The sequence below is a fragment of the Lepus europaeus genome, chromosome 22 (genome assembly GCF_033115175.1).
Source record: "Lepus europaeus isolate LE1 chromosome 22, mLepTim1.pri, whole genome shotgun sequence".
NCBI lineage: Eukaryota > Metazoa > Chordata > Mammalia > Lagomorpha > Leporidae > Lepus > Lepus europaeus.
The window spans coordinates 27,853,586-27,871,162 of NC_084848.1; the positions used below are offsets into that span (position 1 = coordinate 27,853,586).

Below are 17,577 nucleotides of genomic sequence, written 5' to 3' on the forward strand. Positions count from 1 at the left end.
GTGCTTACTAGCTAGTAGCTACCAGATAGCACAAATATAGAGTATGCACGTCATTGTAGACATTTCTGTGGATATGAGTTTTCTAAAGGCTGCTCCATTTTTTCATGCTTCACTCAGGGCTTTTCAGCATTGGTATGGATGACATTTGGGCTGGATGATGCTTTGTTGTGGAGGGTTGTCCTTGTAGGATGTTTAGCAGTATCCCTGGGCTCTATGCACTAGATACTAGTAGAATTCACTCAGTCATGACAATAAAAAATATCTCCACACATTGCCAGATTTCACTAGAGCAGGGGGCAGAATTGACCCTGCTTGAGAACCACTAATTTACCTACATATATTAGTTCTGTGTCAGTTAGTTTTTGCTATTATAAAAAGTTTAGGGGCTTAAATAAATAAAAAAAAATTTTTTTTTGACAGGCAGAGTGGACAGTGAGAGAGAGAGACAGAGAGAAAGGTCTTCCTTTGCCGTTGGTTCACCCTCCAATGGCCGCCGCGGTAGGCGCGCTGCGGCCGGCGCACCGCGCTGATCCGATGGGAGGAGCCAGGTGCTTCTCCTGGTCTCCCATGGGGTGCAGGGCCCAAGCACTTGGGCCATCCTCCACTGCACTCCTGGGCCACAGCAGAGAGCTGGCCTGGAAGAGGGGCAACCGGGACAGAATCTGGCGCCCCGACCGGGACTAGAACCCGGTGTGCTGGGGCCGCAAGGCTGAGGATTAGCCTGTCGAGCCACGGTGCCGGCCTTAAATAACTAATTTAATAGCTCATGAGTCTATGGACTAGCAGTTTGACTTGGGCTTTGGTTAGGGCAAAGGATATAGAATAGCCTCACTCATGTTGATTGGCAGGCTTTTGGCCAGGTTAGGGGTCAGGGAGTTTGTTCTTCATGTGGCCTTTCTAGCAGGCAGGTTCATTCACTTCTTGGTTTCAGAGTTCTAAAAGTAACAAGAGAAAACAAATCCCAGTATGTGAATGTTTTTTAAGACTCTGCCATATCATGTTTTCTAGTGTCCCATTGGCCAAAAAGCAAGTCACATGGGCAACCGCAAATGCAAGTAGTAGAGATACAAATTCCATCTTTTGATGCAAATAGTAGCAAAGTCACATTGTAAAGAGGTTTGCCAGGAATGAGAGGAATTATGATGGCTTATTTTGTACCTAATCTATTGTTTCTGCTTTCTGGACCTCACAGCCCTTTCATTACATTTATCATTCTTCTCTTGTCTTTTTTGTATTGTGTTAACTGTTGTTACTATCTTAAATGATCCATTGTTAATTAATTTCATCCACATATTTCCTTTGTCTATTATTTCCTATGTTACCACACTTCCATTTGGGATTATTTTCTTTCTTTATAGAGAGCTCCTTTCCTTAAGTGTGAGTCTGTTGGTAGTGAATGCTTGGTTTTGTCTGAAAGCATTTTTTTTTTAATTTTGCCTTATTTTTTTTTAAGGATTTATTTATTTAAAAGACAGAGTTACAGAAAAAGAGAGGGAAAGGCAAGAGAGAGGTCTTCCATCTGCTGGTTCACCCCCAAAATGGCTGTAACTGCCGGAGTTGGTCTGTTCCAGGAGCTTCTTCTGGGTCTCCCACATGGGTACAGGGGCCCAAGCACTTGGGCCGTTCTTTACTGCATTCCCAGAAGCGTTAGCAGGGAACTGGATCAGATGTGGAGTAGTACCCATATGGGATGCTGACACTGCAGGCAGCCACTTAACCCACTAGGCCACAGTGCCTGATTTAATTTTTGTAGGATATTTTCATTGGACATTAGAATTCTAGATTGGTGGTTGCTTTCTTTTAGAATGTTAAATATATCATTCCATTGCATTCTGACTTGATTATTTTTGCTAAAGAAGCAATATCATTTGTTTTCAGCAATGTGCCTAGGTGCTGTCTTTACCTATAGATCCTCCTGAATCTGTAGCTTGATATATTTTGTCATTTCAGTGTCTCTTATAAGGCTTTGCCCTACTCTTTCACTTGTTTCTTTCTGGAATTTTAGATACCAAATGTATCTTTCTTCGAAACCCATATGTCTTTCATGTTCTTTTTTTTCAGTACTGTCCATCTTTTTTTTTTTTTTTCTTCTGTGCTGCACCTGGATATTTTCTACTGACCTATTTTCTAGTTAATTTAATGTCCAGTCTACTGTTAAAAGCATCTGTTATATTATGATTTTTAGATATCTTTAAATTTAGAATTTCAATGTGATTCGTCTCTGTTTTTAGAGACTTTAAATTCTCTGGAATTCTTATCATGTCATCTATTTTCCTGAACATATTAGTCGGAGTTATTTTGAAGTCTGTATTTGATAATTACAGTATTTGGAGCCGCTTTTGGTCTTTTTCTGTTGTCTGCTTTTTCTCTTGGCTTTTAGTCATTTGGTCCTGTTTCCAGGCATTCCTGGTAACTTTGAAAATGAATGTCAGGCATTGTGTATGAGAAATGATACAGGCTCTTGATGATGATATTGTTCTCTAGGGAGGATTTAATTTTCTCATGGTAGTTAAAAGTAGGATCAGATGACCTTGATCCAGTCAGGCTTTGTTTTAGGCTTCTCAAAGATTTTAATCCAGTTTATACGTACTTTAAGAGTGTCAAATGGAATCCCAGAGTTTTTGTTAGGGCTTCTCCTCCTTGGCAGGTCCTGAACATTTTTTTTTTTTAAGATTTATTTATTTATTTATTTGAGAGAGTTACAGACAGGGAGAGACAGATATTCCATCCCCTGGCTTACTCCCTAAATAACTGCAACATCTGGAACTAGGCTGATCCCAAGCCAGACACCAGGAGCTTCTTCCAGGTCTCCCACATGTATACAGCAGTCCAAGAACTTGGGGCATCTTCTACTGCTTTCCCAGGCCATCAGCAGAGAGCTGGATCAGAAGAGGAGCAGCTGGGACACGAACAGGGATACCAGTGCTGCAAACCAAGGCTTAGCCCACCATGTCATAGCACCAGCAGCCCCGCCTTTTTTTCTTTTTTTGATTTATTTGTTTATTTGAAATTCAGGGTTACAGAGAGAGTGAGAGACACAGAGAGAGAAATAAAGAGAGAGACAGGTCTTTCATCCTTTGGTTCACTTCCCAAATGGCCACAATGGCCAGGGCTGCCCCAGGCTGAGGCCAGGAGCCAGGAGCGTCATACAGTCTCCCATGTGGGTGCAGGGACCCAAGTACTTAGGCTGTCTTCCGCAGCTCTCCCAGTTGCTTTATCAGGGAGCTGGATGGGAAGTGGAGTAGCTGGGACTCCAGCTGGCTCTCAAATGGGATGCTGGAGCTTCAGGACCCGCTGTCCCACAGTGTAGCCCTGAGGCCCTGAACTCTTCATTTTTGCTTTGCTAGCACTATGAGACTACCAAAAGTAGTCTTACTTACCTTTTAGTTATTTTTTTTGTTTTGTTTTGTTTTCAAATAGGCACTTTGCTTGATTCTTGGCTTCTTGTCTTCACATAATTTAGGATTTAGTAAATACCCTGACAGCAAAAGCAGTCCAGAATGTCCAGACTTACTTCTGTAACAGTCTCTTTTCTAGAATTTTTCTCTTCCAATCCTGTCTTTTTAGTCATGAACTCTTAATTTCTGTCTCTGTAGCCCCTGTGAAATTGCCAAAAGTTCTTGTCTGCAGCTAGTTGCCCTAGGAAGAAAACGAATGAAAAACATCAGATTTAATTCTGCATTTTCTTTTTCTCTGGTATTTTGATCTCACATACTAGTTGCTTTTTTCTTTTCTTTCTTTCTTTCTTTTTTTTTTTTTTAAGATTTATTTATTTATTTGAAAGGAAGAGACAAGAAAGAAGGAGAGAGAGAGAGAGAGACAGATCTTTGATCCACTGGTTCACTCCCCAAATCACACAAGGGTTGGGGCTGGGCCAGGCTGAATTCTGGAGTCTGACATTCCATCTGGGTCTCCCACTGAATGGCGGGGACCCACGTACTTGGGATGTCCTCTGTTGCTTTCCCAAGTGGATTAGCAGAGAGCTGAATCAGAAGTGGAGCAGATAGGACTTGAACTGTTGCACCATATGAGATGCAACAAAACACCAGTCCCCTTTTTTTTAAAGATTTATTTGTTTGAAAGAGTTACACAAAGAGAAAAGGAAGGGTAGAGGTCTTCCACCCGCTGGTTCACTCCCCAGTTGGCCACAATGGCCAGAGCTTTGCCAATCCAAAGCCAGGAGCCAGAAGCTTCCTCCGGGTCTTCCCATGCGAGTGCAGGGGCCCAAGGACTCGGGCCATCTTCTGCTTTCCCAGGCCACAGCAGAGAGCTGAACTGGAAGTGGAGCAGGCCTTCCAGAATGCACATTGGCAGGAAGCTGGAATCAGGAGTGGAGCTAGAACTTGAATGCAGGGACTCCAATATGAGATGCAGGCAACCCAAGCAGTATCTTTTTTGTTTTGTTTTGTTTTATTTATTTACTTGAAAGGCAGAGATACAGAGAGAGGAGAGAGGAGAGAGGAGAGAGGAGAGAGAGAGAGAGAGAGAGAGAGAGAAAGAGAAATCTTCCATCTGCTGGTTCACTCTCTAAGTGGCTGCATCGCCAGGACTGGACCAGGGCAAAGCCAGGAGCCAGGAGCTTCTTCTGGGTCTCCCACTTGGGCCATCTTCCAGTGCTTTCTCATGCACATTAACAGGGAGCTGGATCAGAAGTGGAGCAACCAAGACTTGAACTGTTGCCTGTATGGGATGCCTGCACTGCAGGCAGAGGCTTAACCTTCTACACTGCAGTGCCAGTCCCCAAGTGGTGTTTTAACCACTATGCCAGTTGCCTACCCAGGGCATTGGCTTCAGATTCAGACCCGATTTTAAATGTTAGCCTACTTATTAGTTATGTAACTTTGGATCAGTTAGTTAATCTTTTGAACTTGACTTTTCTCATCTGTTAAATATTAAATAGAAGTGATAATGGAAGGATTAAATGAACTAATTGATAAATATGCTTGATAAATAATGGACTTTATTACTACTATGTAAACATAAGCCATGAATTCTACTTTCAAGATGTCTAAGTTCTATAGAATCATGGCATGCACCAACAGTTATAAAACGGGGGTGATGCTGTGGCATAGCGGGTAAAGCCGCTGCCTGCATCCCATATGGGTGCCTATATGAGTCCTGGCTGCTCCACTTGGATCCAGTTCTCTGCTATGGCCTGGGAAAGCAGAACAAGATGGCCCACGTCATTGGGCCCCTACACCTGCATGGGAGACCTGGATGAAGCTTTAGATTCCTGGCTTTGGATCAGTGCAGCTCTGACCGTCGCAGCCAGTTGGGGAGTGAACCCGCAGATGGAAGACCCCCCCTCCCTTTTTCTTTCTATTTGTCTTTCTCTTCCTCTTCCTCTCTGCCTATCCTTCTCTCTCTGTGTAATTCTGACTTTCAAATAAAATGAATAAATATTTAAAAAAAATAGTTACAATACATGATGAAAAGAATAAATGCTGTAAGAAGTGAAAAAAATGTTTCAGTGGGAGGAGATACTGTGTTCAGACTTGGGGCTTAAGACTGTTTAATGGTGAAGACAATGTGTGTTATAATGGGGGCTAGTAATTTTTTAAAATTACTTTGACATAAACTATCTAAAAAATAAACCTTTAGGCCAGCACCGTGGCTTAACAGGCTAATCCTCCGCCTTGTGGCGCCGGCACACCAGGTTCTATTCCCGGTCGGGGCGCCGGATTCTATCCCGGTTGCCCCTCTTCCAGGCCAGCTCTCTGCTATGGCCCGGGAAGGCAGTGGAGGATGGCCCAGGTCCTTGGGCCCTGCACCTGCATGGGAGACCAGGAGAAGCACCTGGCTCCTGGCTTTGGATCAGCGCGATGAGCCGGCCGCAGCGGCCATTGGAGGGTGAACCAACGGCAAAAAGGAAGACCTTTCTCTCTGTCTCTCTCTTTCACTATCCACTCTGCCTGTCAAAAAATAAATAAATAAATAAACCTTTATATTTTATTATTATTAGCTACTTAGCTGTTGATTTGCCCCCCTTCAACCTGTCCTTCCTCTGTCTTCTGTATCTCATTAAATTGCTACTTTATTCTTCCAGTTGCTCATACCATCAACCTTACATTCTTTTTTCACTCTTCATTTTCTCACACTGCACTTTCAGTTCATCAGCAAAGTCTGTCAGTTCTACTCTTGGGGCATATCCAGAATCTACTTCTTTGCAGGGTCTTAGAAAATGACCGTGGGTTATTGTAAACTTACTCATTTGGTGATTTCTGCTGTATGAACACTAGATGAGGTCTCCCCTGGTGCTGGGAACACAAATAGAAAGTGGACCATCTCTCTGACCTGTTTTTGTCACTGTCATTCTGATCCAAGCCACTGTCATCTTTTATGTGAAATAGTTTAATAGCTTCTTAACCACTTACTTGCTTTATCATCTGTTTACATTTGGTAGCTCAAGTGAGTATTTAAAAATACAAATCTCCGATTTGCGGGTTATATAGTGGGTAAAGCCGCTGCCTGTGACACTGGCATCCTTTATGGGAGCTGGTTTGAGTCCCAGCTGCTCCACTTTCAATCCGGCTCCCTGCTAATGGCCTGGGAAAACAACAGATGGTGGCCCAACTACCTGGGCCCCTGCCATCCACATGGGAGACCTGGAAAAAATTCCTGCTCCTGGCTTCAGCCTGGCCCAGCAGTGGCCATTGTGACCATCTGGGGAGTGAACCAGTGGATAGAAGATCTCTCCCTCTCTTTATCTCTCTATAGCTCTGACTTTCAAAACAAATAAATAAATCTTTAAATAACAAATAAATAAAAATAAATACAAATCTTATTATTCCTCTGCTCAGAACCCTTTAGTGTCTTTCATCGTATTAGAAATAAAAGCCCAAGTGCTTGCCTTAAACCCATGAGACACTTGACTTCCTTTGTGACCTCATTTTATACCCTCCCCTCAATTTGCAAGTTGTAGTCAACATCATCTCCTTGCTATTCCTGTAACACACTGAATGTACTTTGGCCTCTGGACTTGTGTACTTGCTGTTCCTTCCACCTGGAATGCTCTCTAGTTGGGCTTGTCCTGTCACTACTCACTCCTTCAGATTTCTCTCCTCAAATAAAACCTAATAAATAGAGCCTTCCCTTGCCATTTTATTTTATTATTTAAAAAAAATTTTTTTGACAGGCTGAGTTAGACAGTGAGAGAGAGTTATAGAAAGTGAGAGAGAGACAGAGAGAAAGGTCTTCCTTCTGTTGGTTCACTCCCCTAATGGCTGCCATGGCCAGCGCTGCGCCGATCCTAAGCCAGAAGCCAGGTGCTTCCTCCCAGTCTCCCATGCGGGTGCAGGGACCCAAGCTTTTGGGCCATCTTCCACTGCCCTCTCGGGCCACAGCAGAGAGCTGGACTGGAAGAAGAGCAACCGGGACTAGTATCCGGCATCCCAACTGGATTAGAACCTGGGGTGCCAGCGCTGCAGGCAGAGGATTAGCCAAGTGAGCCATGGCACCGGCCTGCCATTTTATTTTAAAAAGCCTCCTCCTTTCCACCAGCTATCCATTCCTAACACATTTTTTGCTTCCTACCTGCCTTATTTTCCTTCATACCCCACAATGTACTATATATCTGATTGTATATCTAAATAGAATGCAACTGGCATGAAGATAAAAGCTTTAATTTTTAAAAAAATTTGTCATATCTCCCTCGTCTAGAACAATACCTGTCCTATAAATGGCTCTCTGAATGAACATGTGTTCTGATTTAAGTTACAATATTTTTTTCACAAAGTCCATTTAGAAAAAATCGTTCTAAAATTAAACTAAAAAGCAGTACCTAGTTGCTTGCGTGTGATAAAAGAGGCAGAAATATTGTTTTTTTTTGAGACAGGTTTTTTTTTTTTTTTTAAAGATTTATTTCTTTGAAAGGTGGAGTTACAGAGCAGCAAAGGGAGAGAGAGACAGACAGACAGACAGGTCTTCCATCCGCTAGTTCACTCCCCAGTGGTCCCAATGGCTGGAGCTTTGTTGATCTGAAGCCAGGAGCCAGAAGCTTCTTCTGGGTCTCCCACGCGGGTGCAGGGGCTCAAGGACTTGGGCCATCTTCTACTGCTTTCCTAAGCCATAGCAGAGAGTTGGGTTGGAAGAGGAGCTGCTGGGACAGGAACAGGCTCCCAAATGGGATTCTGGTGCTATAGGTGGAGGCTTAGCCCACTACGGCACAGTGCCAACCCCTTATTATTAAGTTTTAAGAGTTTAGTATATTTTGAATAACAGTTACTTTATCAGATACGTTTTTTGCACATTTTCCCCCCAACCTCTGGGGGAACCAACCTCTTTTGATGTTGTCTTTTGCAGAGTAGAAGTAGTTTTTGTTTTAATGAAGTCCAACTTATCCAACTTTTTTTAAAAACTTTAATAAATATAAATTTCCAAAGTACAACTTTTGGATTATAGCAGCTTTTCCCCGATAGCCACCCTCCCACCCGCAACCATCCCATCTGCCACTCCCTCTCCCATCCCATTCTTTTTTTTTTTGACAGGCAGAGTGGATAGTGAGAGAGAGAGAGACAGAGAGAAAGGTCTTCCTTTTTGCCGTTGGTTCACCCTCCAATGGCCGCTGCGGCCGGCTCATCGCGCTGATCCAAAGCCAGGAGCCAGGTGCTTCTCCTGGTCTCCCATGGGGTGCAGGGCCCAAGCACTTGGGCCATCCCACTGCCTTCCCAGGCCACAGCAGAGAGCTGAACTGGAAGAGGAGCAACCAGGACAGAATCCGGCGCCCCAACTTGGACTAGAACCTGGGGTGCTGGCACCGCAGGCGGAGGATTAGCCTAGTGAGCTGTGGCACCGGCCCATCCCATTCTTCAGTAAGAGTCAGTTTTAATTATCTTTTATATCCAGATCAACTCTATACTAGGTAAAGATTTCAACAGTTTGCACCCACACAGACACACAAAAGTATTGTTTGAAGACTAGTTTTACTATTAATTCTCATAGTGCAACTCATTAAGGACAAAGGTCCTACATGGGGAGCAAGTACATAGTGACTTCTGTTGTCGATTTAACAATTGACACTCTTATTTATAATGTCAGTAATTACCTAAGACTCTTGTTTGTCATGAGCTGCCAAGGCTATGGAAGCCTCTTGAGTCCATAGACTTTGACATTATTTAGACAGGGCCATAATCAAAGTGGAAGTTCTCGCCTCCCTTCAGAGAAAGGTACCTCCTTCTTCGTTGGCCCCTTCTTTCCGCTGGGATCTTACAGGGATCTTTCATGTAGGTCATTTTTTGCCACAGTGTCTTGACTTTCTATGCCTGAAATGCTCTCATGGGCTTTTTAGCCAGATCCAAATGCCTTAATGGCTGATTCTGAGGCCAGAGTTCTGTTTAGGGTGTTTGTCATTCTATGAGTCTGCTGTGTGGCTTGCTTCCCATGTTGAATCATTCTCTCCTTCTATCTACTATTATTAGCAGACAATTGGTCTTATTTATCTGATTCCTCTGACACTTATTCCTATCTTTATGATCAGTTATGTACTTAAAATGATCACTTTAGTAAGATGGCATTGGTACTTGCTAACTTAATTGGATTTGGAGTCCTATGGTAACTTTTTAGCTTTACCCTTAAGGAAGTCTGAGAGAACATGTACCAAACTGTACATCTCCTCTCTCTCTTATTCACATTCTTATTTTTTACAGGGATCAATTTTCAACTGGATTTAAACACGTAAGAATAATTCTGTGTTAAGTAAAGAGTTCAACCAGTGGCATTAAGTAGAAAAAGAAAATAGTAAAATAGCAAACTGTTCCTCGACAGTTAGTACAAGGGCTGATCAAGTCATTGCCTCTCATAGTGTGAATTTCACTTCTACAGGTTTCCTTTTAGGTGCTCAGTTAGTTGTCACAAATCAGGGAGAACATATAGTATTTGTCCCTTTGGAACTGGCTTATTTCACTCAGCAGGATGTTTTCCAGATTCCTGCATTTTGTTGCAAATGACCAGCTTTCATGTTTTTTGGTTTTTTTTGTTTTGTTTTGTTTTTTTACCGCTGTGTTGTATTCCATAGAGTATATTTCCCATAATTTCTTTATTCAGTCTTCTGTTGACAGGCATTTAGGTTGATTCCATGTCTTAGCTAATGTGAATTGAGCTGCATTAACGTGGAGGTGCAGATAGCTCTTTTATTTGCCAATTTAATTTCCCTTGGGTAAATTCTGAGGAATGGAATGGCTGGGTCATATGGTAGGGCTATATTCAGATTTCTGAGGTGTCTCCAAACTGTCTTCCGTAGTGGCTTACCAGTTTGCATTCCCACCAACAGTGGATTAGTGTGCCTTTTTCCCCAGCTTTCTGGATTGGGCAGTGGTGGTTCCAGCAAGGTTCATCCTTTATGGGAAATACACTGCCTGAACTCTAAAGCTCTGCTGCAACCTCTGAGCGAGAGAGGAGGCCTTGGCAGCAATGCATAGGACATCAGATCAGAATGTTACAGAGTATTGCCATGCTGATTAATATTTTAGGTAATTATAAAAATAGAATCAGAACAAATGGATCCAACCATATCTCAAATAAATAAAGTAACCACTCTGAAGAGGAAGTAACCCATGTAATGCTCAAACATAGTATACTTTCAAACTCAAGATAAACAGAGCTATAAACAAATAAGGAACACTTGTTTGTAGACCAGGTTTATATAATGGTATGAATTGGTAATTTTATTTATTTTTTAAATTACTTGACAGAGAGAGAGAGAGAGAGAAAGGTCTTCCTTTCGTTGATTCACCCCCCAAATGGCCGCTATGGCCGGCGCTGTGCCGATCCGAAGCCAGGAGCCAGGTGCTTCCTCCTGGTCTCCCTTGCGGGTGCAGGGGCCCAAGCACTTGGGCCATCCTCCACTGCTTTCCTGGGCTACAGCAGAGAGCTGGACTGGAAGAGGCGCAACCGGGACTAGAACCTAGCGCCCATATGGGATGCCAGTGCCGCAGGTGGAGGATTAACCAAGTGAGCCACGGCACCAGCCCCTTGAATTGGTAATTTTAAAACTATTTTCTGGGGCTGGCACTGTGGTGTAGTGGGTAAAGCCTCTGCCTGCAGTGCTGGCATCCCATATGGGCGCTGGTTCAAGACCCACTGCTCCACTTCTGATCCAGCTCTCTGCTGTGTCCTGGGAAAGCAGTAGAAGATGGCCCAAGTCCTTGGGCCCCTGCACCTGGGTGGGAGACATGGAAAAAGCTCCTGGCTCCTGGCTTCTGATCGGTACAGCTCTGGCCATTGGGGCCAACTGGGGAGTGAACCAGCGGATGGAAGACCTCTCTCTTTCTGCCTCTTCTTCTTTCTCTATGTAACTCTGACTTTCAAGTAAATAAATCTTTAAAAAAAACCTATTTTCTGTCAATTCTTGGATTAAACAAATGGGTAAGGATACTGAGAATAATGAAAACTAGATTTTTCATTATTAGAGAAGAAATTTTATATACAAACTGTACAAATTTTATGTAACAATGGAATTAAAAGATATGTTTATTTTAACACAAAAGTTTAGCTTTAAAATTTGTATTTATTTATTTGGAAAACAGAGACAGAGACAGAAATCTTCCATGTACTGGTTCACTGTCCAAATGCCTGCAGCAGCCAGGGCTGGGCCAGCCCAAAGCAGGAGCCTGGAACTCAGTCTGGATCTCCCATATGGCTAATGGTGACCCAAATACTGGGGCCATCACCTGCTGCCTCCCAGGGTGCAAATTAACAGGAAGTATCCTATGCAGCATCTTAACTGCATTTGGACCTGTCCTGGTCCAAAAATTTTTGATATTCATGTAGTTCTTTCCGTAGTACACTTTTCTCCAAGAACTCTTTGAAATACCCTTATATGGAAAAGAGGGAAGGCCAGAATTAGCACTGTGATATTGGATTTGAATGGGAGGTCATGAACTCATAGTTTTTAATATCTGTATATATAATGATACATAATATACACATACATTATATATGTATATATTTTGCATATAGACTTATGTATTTATGCATGCACACACATATGTGTATCCTAACTTTGCTAAAAGGACCTAAAGGCAATTCATCTTCCTATAATAATAAATACACCCCACTCCCATGTATGGGTTTCTAAATCATTTTCCACTAAAAAGAAACCAGAGCTTTTTGTAGAAATGGGTCAGACAAACCACAACATGAACCTGCAATATTTTAGCATGTCAAGAAGTTAGAAAATGTTCAAAGGATGAAGAGGACATGTAAAAAAGAATGGGAGTAAGTTTGGAAAAGCTTCCACTGGCCAAATAAATAATGTTAGTAACAGATTCTAACCCATTAAGAAAATAAGAATCTATAGGTATATACAAATATAAGTAAGTGAATGAATAAGTTAGGAGCTAAAATGGAATTAGAAAATGACCATCCGTGGACAGTTAAATTATTTAATTTATGCAAGACCATCTCTAGGTACCAAAATTATTGAGTGAAACTTAATTAGGAACATGATATTCATATAGTTTCAAGGTGATAACTTATAAAATATTTACTTATTTACAAGGAGAAAAATACATAGCAACTGTGTAGTAGAGAAAGCTGACAAATGTTCACTTAATCAAGTAGTCAATATTAGTATCCCTGATAAAGGTAGCCTCTAATATTATGCAGTGAATAGGATACATTATTTTGTGACATTCCAGCAAAAATGCATAGCCTGAGTTTAACCACGAAATACTGTAGACAAATATGAGGTTTGTTCTGTCTGTGAACTGGTGAGAGAGAGAGAGAGAGAGAGAGAGAGTGATCTTCCATCTGTTGCTTCACTCCTCCAGTTGCTGCAATGGCCAGGGCTGAGCCAGGCTGAAACCAGGAGCCAGAAGCTTATCCAGGACTCAAAGGACTTGGGCTGTCTTCCACTGCTTTCCCAGGCACCATTAGCAGGGAGCCAGATAGTATGTGGAGCAGCCGTGACTTGAATCAGCACCCATAAGGGATGATGGCATTGTAGGCGATGGCTTTACACACTACACCACTTTGCTAACTCCATGATCTAATAAACTTTTTAAATCGTGTGTGTGTGTGTGTGTGTTTGAATTGATTTTGCAAAGTTGCCTAATGTCACAAAGTATTGAAATTGGAATTTGAATTTAGTTTGTCTTAATATTATACTATCAACCTTTATCAAGGTTGATTAAAAAAGACTGAAAATATTTGGTTTGAATTGCCTTTTTTAATACCTCAAATACCATTTCATAGCATATTTTGCTTGTATAGTTTTCTCCTTAAGTTAGAGATTTTAAATATGCAGGTTAATAGACACTTTTTTTTGTGGTACTCTGCATTTTTGGAAGCTAAATCTGATTTCTTTAACTTTAGTATGTAATATTTACTCTTTACCAACATATAGTTTTCTTTTTAAGATTTTATTTATTTATTTGAGAGGTAAACTTAGAGACAGTGAGAGGGAGAGACAGAAAGATCTTCCTTCCATTGGTTCATTCCCCAAATGGCTGCAACGGCCAGAGCTGCACTGATCCGAAGCCAGGAGCCAAGTGCTTCCTCCTGGTCTCCCATATGGGTGCAGGGGCCTAAGGACTTGGGCCATCTTCCACTGCCTTCCCAGGCCACAGCAGAGAGCTGGATTGGAAGAGGAGCAGCCAGACTAGAAGTGGTGCCAGCATCTCGTATGGCAGAGGATCACCTACTGCGCCATAGCACAGGCCCTCAGCATGTAGTTTTCTTTGGGGATAGGAAGAAATAAAATTAGAAACCAAATCCCAAGCCACCAATTTTTTAAAAAAAGATTTATTTATTTATTTGACAAAGTTACAAGAGAGAAGGAGAGACAGATCTTCCATCTGCTGGTTCACTCCCCAGATGACCAGGTATGGGCAAGGCTGAATCCAGGAGCCTGGAACTTCAATCCAGGTCTCCCACATGGGTAGGAGGGGCCCAAACACTTGGGCTATCTTTCACCACTTTTCCAAGGCCATCATCAGGGAGCTGGATTGGAAGCAGAGCAGCCAGGACACAAACTGGTGCCACATGGGATGCTGACATCACAGACAGCAGCCTAACCTGCATTGCTACTGCACTGAGTCCCCAAGCCACATTCTTAAAAACGTTTTGCCAAAGTACTAGTTGTTAGAAGAAAATTAGTAGAATTTTTTTTTTTTATTTTGTGTGAAAAAGGAAGTACAGATATAATTATGGAATTAAACTCTGGTCATTTTGAATAAGTTTCCCTTGTATTTCAGTGACCTCTGGGTTTATTTTCCACCATACTCTAACAGCATGTCTGTTTTTTTGTTGCTATAAAAATTTCTACCAGTACCAGATATTGATCTTTTATGACATCACTCTCTACCTGTTTTGGGTACCTAGGCATGAAGGCATCAAGGAATATGTGTGGAATGAGATTTGTGACAGTTGCCCTCAACAAATAACAAATGTCTTATTTGTTTGTCTCTTTATGTATATACAGTATTTTATTTCAATGATATAGTAGTTTACCTCTAGGAATTTGACTTTTATTGGGAGCATTTTTTGTTATGTGTTAAAGGCAATTGCTCTACATTAGTGTATGGGTCTTGAAGTTGCTGCAGTGTCTTGGATTGATTGTCTTCCTTATACCATGGTAATCAAGTCTTGTTTTCTGGGAGAAAATTGAGAGCATCCTTCTTTTTTTATTTTGAGTACTTGTGTTTTGTCTGGAGTTACCATATCATGTAATGCCGTAATAATTATGTTACCGAGAACAAGTTTGTGAGATGTATATTGTTCTCATTTTTACAGATGAGGAAATTGAGACTTGGTGAAGTTTCGAAACTTGTCCAAAGTCACACAGCTTGTAAAGGGCACAGCCAAGAATCAGAGCCAGGTCTGTCCAACTTCAAAACTGTTAATCATGGCCTTGAAACTTTGAAATAGCTGTGAAGTGTCAACCTATGATAAGTTATTTTGGTATTAATATTGTTTAACTGTTGTATAATTTTTTAAAGATTTATTTATTTATTTGAAATGCAGAGTTACATAGAGGCAGAGGCAGAGAGAGAGAAATCTTCATCTGCTGGTTCACTCCCCAGATGGCCAGAGCTGAGCCGATCCAAAGCCAGGAGCTTCTTCCAGGTCTCCCACACGTGTGCAGGGGCCCAAGGGCTTGGGCCTTCCACTGCTTTCCCAGGCAATAGCAGAGAGCTGGATGGGAAATGGAGCAGCCGAGTCTTGAACCAGTGCCCACGTGGACTGTCAGAACTGTAGGTGGCGGCTTTATCCCTCTACACCACAGTGCTGGCCCATGTAGAATTCTTTTTTTTTTTTTTTTTTTTTAAGATTTATGTATTTATTTGAAAGTCAGTTACACAGAGAAAAGGAGAGACAGAGAGAGAGTGAGAGAGAGGTCTTCCATCCATTGGTTCACTCCCCAGTTGGTCACAAAGGCCAGAGCTCTGCCAGTCCGAAACCAGGAACCAGGAGCTTCTTCTGGGTCTCCCACGTGGGTACAGGGGCCCAAGGACTTGGGCCGTCTTATACTGCTTTCCCAGGCTATAGCAGAGAGTGGGATTGGAAGTGGAGCAGCCGGATCTTAAACTGGCCCTCATATGGAATACCAGCACTGCAGGTGGTGGCTTTACCCACTATGCCACAGCGTTGGCACCCATGTATAATTCTTAATAATAACTTTAACAGCTTATTTTTATCCTTGAAAGTAATTTATCTTTCACATATTGTGAAAAGCAATACAATATAGTAATTAATGTTCTGAATTCTTGAGACAGACTGCTTGGGTATGAATCCCTAAGCTTCTCCACTTGTGTGACATTGGGAAAATTACTTAACTTTTCCACACCTCAGTTTTCCTATCAGTAAAATGACAATGGTAATATTATCTGTTTGATAAGGTTGTAAAGATTAAATGTGTACAAAGCATTAATATTGGTGCCTGGCACATAGTAAGCACTCAATATATGTTAACTGTTATATTATCATCTCCTAGCAACAGAGGAAGCAAGTGGTCATTATTTCTAATTTCCTGTTAGAAAATTTGGATAAAGCAAAGTGTAGCCAACAATGTGGAGTATCACAAAACTTGCATAAACCAAAATTAAACTTGAGTTAGACCTAAAGAAGATCACTCCTTTGATTAAGTTCAGTTCTATTGTGAAGTAAAACAGAGAACTGCTTATAGGTCTCACATGTATAAGGGTCTTCCATATATAAGAACTACACATGGACCTACTGCAGCTACCCTTAGAACCTTATGGGACTGTTATGTTAAAATATGTTTTGTCTGTTTTCCCTTCAGAGTACAATTTAAAACAAATGACTGCATTTTCAGATGGCTTTTAAGGAGGTGGTATTTTGGCAATGTTGATAGGTAATTACCAAGAACTGAAACATTATGTGTTCTATAAAATGTTGACAGGGCTGGCGCCGTGGTATAGCTGATCAGCACAGCTCCGGCCATGGAGGCCAATTGGGGAGTGAACCGGTGGATGGAAAACCTCTTTCTCTCTCTGCTTCGCTTCTCTCTCTCTCTCTCTCTCTCTGTGTGTGTGTACTCTGACTTTCAAATAAAATAAGTAAATCTTAAAAAAAAAAAAAAAAAAAGATAGAAAAGAATTAAGAGTTCAGGACCAGGGCTGGCATTGTGGCACAGTAGATTAAGTCAACACCTGTGACACTGGCACCCCACATAAGAGTGCCAGTTCAGGTCCAACTATTCTGCCTGTGATCCAGCTCCCTGCTATCGTGCCTGGGAAAGCAGAGGAAGATAGCACAAGTACCTAGATCTTTGTCACCCATTTGGGAGTCCTAGAGCAATTTCTGGGGTCCTGGCTTTCACCTGGCCCATCTTTGGCCATTGTGGCCATTTGAGGAGTGAACCAGAGGATGGAAGAAATCTGTGTATGTTTGCACACGTGCATGTGTGTATGTCAGTCCACTTTTCTTATTTATTTTAAAGATGTGTTTGTTTATTTGAGAGGCAGAGTTAGAGAGAGGAAGAAACAGAGAGAAAGGTCTTCCATCCACTGGTTCACTCCCCAAGTGGCCACAATGGCTGGAGCTGAGCCAATTTGATGCCAGGAGCCAGGAGCTTCTTCTAGGTCCCCCAAGCGGGTGCAGGGGCCCAAGGACTTAGGCCATCTTGTACTGCTTTCCCAGGCCATAGCAGAGAGCAGGATCGGAAGTAGAGCAGCCAGGATTCAAACTGGTGCCCATATGGGATGCAGGTACCACAGGCAAAGGCTTAGACCACCATGTTACAGTGCCAGCCCCTATCAGTCTGTTTTTCTTTTTTTTAGATTTTATTTATTTATTTGACAAGTTGAGTTATAGACAGTGAGAGGGAGAGACAGAGAGAAAGGTCCTCCTACCGTTGTCTCACTCCCCAGATGGCCGCAAAATGGGCTGGAGCTGCGCCAATCTGAAGCCAGGAGCCAGCAGCTTCTTCCAGGTCTCCCACGCAGGTGCAGGGCCCAAGCACTTGGCCCATCCTCCACTGCTTTCCCAGGCCACAGCAGAGAGCTGGATTGGAAGAAGGGCAGCTAGGACTCGAACCGGCACCCATATGGGATGCTGACAATGCAGGCAGAGGATTAACCAAGTGAGCCACAGCGTCAGCCCCTATCAGTCTGTTTT

General features: G+C 42.3%; 1 protein-coding gene across 17 annotated transcripts in view; it reads left to right on the forward strand.

The window, feature by feature from the left end:
* The window catches only part of NUMB (NUMB endocytic adaptor protein), a 174,068-nt gene that overhangs the window by 61,999 nt on the left and 94,492 nt on the right, over positions 1-17,577 (forward strand). For 5 of the 17 annotated variants that reach the window (XM_062181401.1, XM_062181408.1, XM_062181402.1 and 2 more), the window contains one exon: positions 14,731-14,815. The exons of the other annotated variants lie outside the window; for them this stretch is intronic. The gene's annotated coding sequence lies outside the window, so the exon portion shown is untranslated. The remainder of the gene's footprint in view (positions 1-14,730; positions 14,816-17,577) is intronic. 17 annotated transcript variants of the gene reach the window in all.